The following is a 7,071-nucleotide window of genomic DNA, read 5'->3' on the forward strand; positions in this document are numbered from 1 at the left end:
AAAAATAAAAGCCAAAAGTCCATGCTCACCACAATATTTGCATCTTGAAAGCCGGACTACAAATGTGGATAGACAGGGAGAAACACACGCAAGCCTAAGACGTGGTAAGATACGATATTTTTCACTATATGAAGTGACTGATAACAAGATCTGTATAATGGATTGTAAAGAAATTCGTCAGGTTTTTATTTTGTAGACAATTGATCTGGATTTATAGCGTGATGGGATGACAGCACAATGGTGTGTGTGGTATCATTGCATTTCTGTGCGTGCCTGCGATTGCGATTGATCCATCCAAGAGTAATGTGTGTGCAAAGCTATATGAAAGCTCTGTTATACATCATTTTATTGTAATTTTATCATTTTTTTTCGCTGTGAGAACATTGGATTACCGATAATTGCTTGGCCTTGTCGGAAAGCTACAGCTTCTCGCTATGACGCACGGTCGCGGAGAAAATCCACAGAGAAGAACAGGTGTGAATTTGGACGCACTATGTGTCATTCGGGCTCAGAATTCCACCACCTGTATTATCACTAGGACTCCATCCACCAGTCATATCACACCCATCTTACAGCAGCTCCACTGGCTCCCCATCACCTACTGCGTCCACTATAAGATTATACTTCTGAGCTACAAGGCCATCCACAACCTCGCCCCTCCGTACCTCTCTGATCTCCTTCCTATCACCATAACTGCTTGCAGCCTCAGATCCTCTTCTTCTATTCACCTCACTGCCCCCTCCGTTTGCCTCACTACCATGGGGTGCAGAGCATTCAGCCGCTTTGCTCCTGAACTCTGGAATGCACTCCCCCCCTGACCTCCGAAATATTAATTCACTACCACACTTTAAATCCAGGCTGAAAACTCGCCTGTTCAGGCTTTCCTAATCTTAAGTGGGTAAGCCTGAACAGATGTTTTGTTTATATTTGTTTTGTTTGCTTTTTAAACTGATATTTGTTTGTTTGTTTGGTGTAAAATGTTGAATTATCTTGTACTTTGTATTTTATTGTATTTTACTCTGTAAGGCGACCTTGAATGTCATGAAAGGCACCCAGAAATAAAATGTATTATTATTATTATTATTATTATTATTAACCTACAGTCACACCCAGGAAACTCAGGCTTAATGAATGAATTCAAAGTTGACTCACACCTCAACTTTATCCCTCTGCTCTCCTGTTTCGTCCTCTGGGGAGGAGTGCGTGAGAGAGTGAGACAAAGATAGAGAGAAGTGTGTATGTGTGTGGGTGTGTGTGTGAGCAGGAATGTTAGCTATGTGCACCAGTCAACTTACTGAGCCAACCTGTTACTGCTTTTAATCTAATGTTCTCTTCTCTTCATCTACTTTCTTCTCCTGCTCTTTTAATGTCTTATCTCCTCCTTTTCATTTCTCATTTCTTTTTGTCACCTTTAAATGTTTCATGTTTTCTCTTCTTTTTAATGCCTCTCTCCTTCTATCTCTTATTTTTTTTATTGTATCCCTTTTTTAAAATCTTCCTCTCCTCTGTTCACTTCTCATTTCTTAGTTTTGGTTCTTATTTCTGTTCTCTCGTTTCCATTGGACTTTCATTTCTATTCAATACAAGGTATTTTATTCTGTTTTTTCACATGATGTGTTTTAGTTCCTTGTAGCCTGTCTTACTGTTATGCCTATGTCAGCCTTCTTCACCCCACTGGAGCTGATATTTACAGTGCCTGCTCAAAATGGAAACCACATTACAAAGACAAAATCTGACATACTTAAGTAAGGTGAGACGTTATGAAGACTGCAAGGTGCGTCAAATCATGTCTGGCTCACATATGTCTGTTATGCGTGGTATGTCCTGGCCTCCAGTAGGGGTAGGTTTGTTTAGTGTGTTGGGGCGTGACAGGTGGTGACACTGAGGGACAGGTTTTTATTTTTGTCATGTGGCTTTATTCATTTCTGGCTGGCCTCCAGCAGTGTAACAATACAGGGTGGATCTCTCTCTCTCTCTCTCTCTCTCTCTCTCTCTCTCTCTCTCTCTCTCTCTCACTCACTCACTCNACACACACACACACACACACACACACACACACACACACACACACACACACATTTCATTCATTTATTGTTTATTTTTACAGGGACAGCGCACAATTAAAACTTATTGCACCAGAGTTAGCTAACAGCTAATTTACATCTGTTGTCCCTGGGCAGGTAGACAAAAAACAACAACCTCAAAGAACAAATACATAAATACAATAACAAAACAACATGTTCTGATATATACAATAGGATGTGAATCAAGCCTCTTGTCCACTTGTCATAGTAGGATCTGCATGCCAATGTGTCTGCACCAGATGATTGAATGATCTCTTTATTGGTTATTGGAGAAACAGTGACATTGAAAGCTTACAAATACATTTCAACCATGTTGTGTTTTAGTATGATGCAGACCTGTGTGAGTCTCAAGATACATTCACAGTCAAAGCTCCACTATAAAATACCATGCTTTATCCCCCAAACTGTTTCATTTATCCTGCTGCATTAGTTGTTGTTGTTGTTGTTGTTGTTGTTTTTTTTGTTGTTTTTTTCCCCATAGAGTCATCTCACTTTACAAGTGTAACAAATACAAGTTTAACACTGCAAGTTTAAACAAATTAAATGGTAGCTACAAGGTCGGGAGAGAGTTACTGCCCCAAGCAAAGGAGTTCAAGTATCTCAGGCTTTGGTTCACGAGTGAGAGTAAAATGGAATGTTAGATGGATAGGCTCAGCCTGAAAAAATAACATGGAGCCATCGCCCTGTGGGTCCACCACCCGCAGGGACAGAAATCAGGGTCTGGTGCATTGTGTGCCAGGCCACAGGCAGGGACGGGGCCCCAGGCATGCTGATCCCTGGCGTCGCGGACTGGCTCTGGGGATGTGGAACATCACCTCTCTTTTGGGAAAGGAGCCAGAGCTGGTGCGGGAGGTGGAGCGGTACCAACTAGATTTAGCTGGGCTCACCTCCACATGCAGCACTAGTTCTGGAACCAAACTCCTGGAGAGGGGCTGGACTCTCGCTTTTTCTGGAGTTGCACAGGGTAAGAGGCACCAGGCGGGTGTGGGGATACTCACAAGCCCCAAGGTAAGTGCCGCTGTGTTGGGGTTCTCCCCTCAAAAAGAATGGGTTGCTTCGATGCGACTGCGGGTCGCTAAGAGGGGGTCTGGCTAAGAGGAGGTCTCTGACAGTTGTATGTGCATACGCACCAAACAGCAGTACTGCGTGGTGTCCTAGAAGGGGTGCCAGCTGGGGACTCCATAGTTCTTCTGGGGGACTTCACTGCTCACTTGGGCAATGACAGAGAAACCTGGAGGAGGGTGATTGGGAAGAACAGCCTGCCTGACCTGAACCCGAGTGGTGTTTTATTATTGGACTTATGTGTGAATCATGGATTGGCCATAACAAACACCATGTTCGGGCACAGAGAGGTTCATAAGTGTCCTTGGTATCAGAACACCTGAAACCAAAGATCGATGAACGACCTTGTGGTTGTATCATCAGATCTGCGGCCATTTCTTGGACACTCGGATGAAGACAGGAGCAGAGCTGTCAGCTGATCACCACCTGGTGGTGAGTTGAATCAGACAGGGGGAGGCTGCCAGACACACCTGGTAAACCCAAACGTGTTGTGAGAGTGAACTGGGAACTTCTGGCTGAGGCCCCTGTCTGTGAGGTCTTCAGCTCCCACCTGTGGAGGTGGCTGCTAAGAGCTGTGGTCAGAAGGTTGTCAGTGCCTATTTCATGTTTTCTCTTCTTTTTCAATCACAGCGGTGAGGGAGGCCGTCAGGTTGAAGAAGGAGGCCTTTCAGGTCTGGCTTGCCCAGGGGTCACCTAAAGCAGCAGACAGGCACCAGTTGGCCAGAAGGGCTGCAGCTGTGGCAGTCATTGAAGGAAAAACCTGGGTGTTGGAGGAGTTTGAAGAGGCTATGGAGAAGGACCTTTGGTTGGCCTCAAGGAAGTTCTGGCAGACCATCAGACGCGTCGGGAAGGGAAAGCAGGGCAGCAGATAAATAGAGAGTGGAGCATAACTGAGGACTGAGAGGGATTATTTTTGTATGAATCTTGATATTGTTTTTTGTTTTAGGAATATCCTGCATAGTATACCTGTAAAGGGCAGATTCATCTTATATTAATACAACAACCACATGCTCACACGTACATCAAAAGAGTAACTGTTCCTCCTGTCCACATATCCTTTAACAACAAAGTGATACTTATTTTCTAATTCTCACAGATCACACTGGACAGATTCAGCTGTCTTCTCTCAGAGTAGCTTACTGACCTGTTTCAATATTTCAAAGAAATCTCTTTTTAGATGAAATTGTCAGTAATATAAAATCTTATTTACTGTCATTCACAAGTATGCACCTTTGGTTTACTCCAGGTCTCATTTACCAACTCACAGAGCAATTCAATTTAAAGAGGACCTTTTATGCTTTATGGGGTTTTCCCTCTTCTTTAGTGTGTTATAAAGCATTTTTTGCATCTATAGGGTCTGCTAAGTTAAAAAACAAAGTCCGGGCTAAAGGGAGCTCTCTCGCCACAAACACACAAATCCTCAGCTGCCGTTTGCATTCCTGCCTTTACTTCTGTGATTTTATTGCATCACATTGTAACACATTATCGGGGCGTCGGTAGGATAGCAGATAGTGCCGGCGCCCCATATACAAAGGCGATTCACCACCGTCGCAGGTTCTACTCCGTCTGCATGTCATCCCCCCACTCTCTCTGTCTCCCCATTTCACCCTGTCTCTATCATTAAAGGCAAAAAAGCCCTGAAAAAATAGATAAAAAACAAAACAAAACAAAACAATGTAACACATTATCTATGCACACAGTGCCCGTCTGCAGGCAGCCGCGCCCCAAAACAAACCTACTCATAGCAGAGCCGAAGCGAAGGCTGCAGAGAGTTTGAATTGTTGAGGAACTGTTGAGTAGATGCCATGTCCAGGAGAGACTGCTTTTGTCAGTGTGACCACAAATTACCCTTGTTTGGACTGCCAAAAGAAGAAGAAACAAAGAATAAGCGGTTGGAATGTATTTTTTGATACAACCCGTACATTTATTTGTGTTTCCTCCATTTTCCTGAGGACTGCTTCACAAACTGCCAACAGTTTACTGCTGGATTTTCACCGCAGTTAGTACTCTTGAAAGACGGGACAGTTCCCACTTTGTTGGGCAAATCTGGAGATTCGGGATCACAACCTGTAAGTATGCTGTATGAGTTGTGAATGTGTTGTGCAAGGAAGCAGCTACCAAGTGTTGAAGTGTGAAGTAGATGGCTGTAGGAGCTAATGTCAAGCTGTACACCCAGTGCTTAATTGTAGGCCTCGGCTAACTGGCTAACCAAAGCTATTGTTTCAAATGATTTTACTACTCAGCTTATAATAAGTTGCACTGCTTGCTGGGTGGTCTCAGTAAGATGAATTAAATGACTGAATTGTGGAGAATCTAACAGGGCTAAGATGTGCAGCATGTGCAGGGCTGTTTCAAGACACCCTGGGGGCCCCAGACAAGAGGCACCTTGGACTCAATACTACTCAATAGCTCAGCTAATACCTGAAATGTCACTGGATACCAGTCCCGCACAATGCGGGACGTCTGGTCACGCTACTTAGCTACTCGCAAGCAGCAGCTAGTCGGGGGCCCCATTAGGGGGGATTCCAACGTGTTGTCGTTGTTGCAGTGTCTATAGGGGTTCGATCATATTGTCATTGATATGGACCAATGTCAGCCGTCGCTGGGGGCCTCCTTCCAGCTCGGGGTCCTAGGCAATTGCCTAGTTTGTCTGTCCGGTTGCGACGGCCCTGAGCATGTCCATATTGACAAATGTTTCAACATTTATCTGTGTGATGCCTGATTTGAGAAGCTAACTAATGCTAGCTCAACAACACAGCAGCAATCAGTCCTGGGATAGAAGTATGATCTACATTTATTTGTCAAAATGTGTGGCTGCACTCAGTTTGTGAATCTGCTTTTAATATGTTTTATAGTAGATGTACAATGTGTTTTTTACTTGGAGCTCTGTTACATGGAGGCCGTTCACAATATTGTTACCAAAAATTGTTGTTAGTCCAAGTTAGCTGGGGAGGTATTTATGTGATGAATGGACGCTGTGTGTATGTCTATCTCTACGTGTGTTTGAATACGTATGTGTGAGCTGCTGATTATACAGGGGACAACACTATTTAGCGTTTTAGATGTTGACTGTTTTAATCTTGTGCAATATCAGTTTAGGTTACTTAATTTTCCTTTGTCTTTTAGTGTACATCACAGCAGGGCCCTGTTGCCCAGCAACTCTCCACTACAGCCAGATTCCATGATGTATGATGCTGAACCATTTCAGTGGGCATACAATATGTGGCATCTCAAAAGATGGTAGTGATAAGCACACAGCTGTACTCTGAGGGAGCAGCCTGAGAAGCAAAGGTATGTATTATATCTCAAGTCAATTGAATCGAACGCAACTGGACTTCATTTTGTCTTAGTAGACATTTCACCTCTTATCCAAGAGGCTTCATCAGTTCATGCTTGTCTGACCAGGCTGGAACTAGTCTGACAAACTGGTGTGGAAAAACCCAGGTATTTAACCTCTGAGGAGGTCTTCACAAGGCCAATTATGTCACTGGTTCATTAGTGCTCCAATGGTGTGTGAACGACGGTCGTTGAAACACCTGCTGCAACGGTGGTCGTCTTTTGGATGTACCAGTCTTTGTCTGAGTGTGTTACTGGGTTTAACACTCAAAGACTGGTACACCCAAAAGACCGTACACCACACACCCAGAAGAGCAACCTGGTGTACGCTGTCCAATGCAGTGAGGAATGCCCAGACTTGTACATTGGTGAAACAAAACAACCACTAAACAAACGCATAGCCCAACACAGGAGGGCTAACTCGTCAGGGCAAGACTCAGCTGTCTATTTACACCTCAAGGAGAAAGTACACTCCTTTGAAGACAGCAATGGGCACATGTTGGACAGGGAAGACAGATGGTTTGAAAGAGGTATAAAAGAAGCCATCTATGTGAAATTTGAAATTTAATCTCTCAATAGAGGAGATCTG

The sequence above is a fragment of the Epinephelus moara genome, chromosome 20 (genome assembly GCF_006386435.1).
Source record: "Epinephelus moara isolate mb chromosome 20, YSFRI_EMoa_1.0, whole genome shotgun sequence".
Taxonomy (NCBI): Eukaryota; Metazoa; Chordata; class Actinopteri; order Perciformes; family Serranidae; genus Epinephelus; species Epinephelus moara.